Consider the following 1,328-nt stretch of genomic DNA (forward strand, 5'->3'; position numbering starts at 1 on the left):
GGGGATGGCTGGGAGGGAAGAGGACACCTTATCTCACAGAACTCTCATGGCGAGAGTACTGGAGCTGATCCGCCCTGTACAGAATGCACGCAAACACACACACACACACAACACACAGACAGACACACACATGCTTAGCAACAATCATCATGGGACTTGCACCAGACTCTCTAGAGCCGAAAGACAGGAGAGATACAGCTGGCACTGGCTACAGGATAACAGTTTCCACTGTTCCTGTGCAAAATCCACTGGCTTCATTTATCAAATGACTTATCAAAAAGTCTGAAGAAATCACTGTCGATATTACTTAAATGCAACTGCAACAAATCGCCCCTGGATCAACGTGGCATGCCAAATATTTGCACGCATTTAAAGGTTGAATTAAATCCAATATGTCTTTGCAGTCACTTTAATAATATAATTGGTTCCATTGTGGTATTGTGATGAACAAGAAAATGTCAAAATGTGGTTTGGATGTCTCAGCACATACACACCACACACACTCACCCTGCGGAGATCTGCTGTAGTGCATGTACGGCTGACAATTAAATACGCTGTGATTTACCCTTTATTTGCCTGCAGGAGGGAAAAGGAACAAGCAGTCATGTGTGTGATTTCATCCTTCAGGCACCGAAGGTTTGGACTAAAGGTTAGGGGGTTAGGGTTAGGGAGTTGCGAGAGGAGGAGAGGACGGAGAGGAGAGAGAGAAGAGAGAGAGAAGCAAGGACAAGGCAGGGACACAGAAGGATGTGGACAGTGCAGGTCTGAATTCAAATTAAAAGCTCCCTGTGGTGTTTTTTATTCACCACCGGTGCGTCGGAACTTCCTGACACATTTCCAAAGAAATTCCAGCCTCAAATTCTTAATGTGACCCCTCCAGATACCAGTACGAAGGCTGGACCTCCACACTGAGCACAAATTAAAGCTCAGTGTGTCTCTCAGTGGAAGATTCTTCATTGACAAAAACTTGTTTATTCCCGTCCCTGGCGTGAAATGCAGCTGGGGAAGAATTGCCTGTAGCTGGAATGTTCTGGGAAGCCAGCAGACCACAGAAGTAGTCTGGTTTTAGTATTCAAATTCTCCTGACCAAAACCAATAAATAAAACAGTCAGACAGGCTGTGGGAGCTCAGTCGCCCTCAGTTTTAGCTGGTCACCATTTGGTAGTGGTTGAGCCGTTCAAATTGCCTGACAGATGACATGAATGAATCACTAAACGCTGTGTAACGATGTGGAAGTCAACAGAGTTTGATCTAGATTGTATGGTTAATTTTCTGGTGAGGGTGGAAACGGCTTTTTGAATTATATCTGCAATTTTGGTTTTAGTCAA

At 44.7% G+C, this 1,328-nt stretch overlaps 1 protein-coding gene across 1 annotated transcript in view; it reads right to left on the minus strand.

Annotated features, from left to right (window-relative positions):
• The window catches only part of tns2a (tensin 2a), a gene marked incomplete in the record, with an annotated part of 47,928 nt that overhangs the window by 11,529 nt on the left and 35,071 nt on the right, over positions 1 to 1,328 (minus strand).

Source organism: Morone saxatilis, unplaced genomic scaffold, assembly GCF_004916995.1.
Source record: "Morone saxatilis isolate NCDOM2014 unplaced genomic scaffold, NCSU_SB_2.0 Contig15, whole genome shotgun sequence".
NCBI classification, from domain to species: Eukaryota; Metazoa; Chordata; class Actinopteri; family Moronidae; genus Morone; species Morone saxatilis.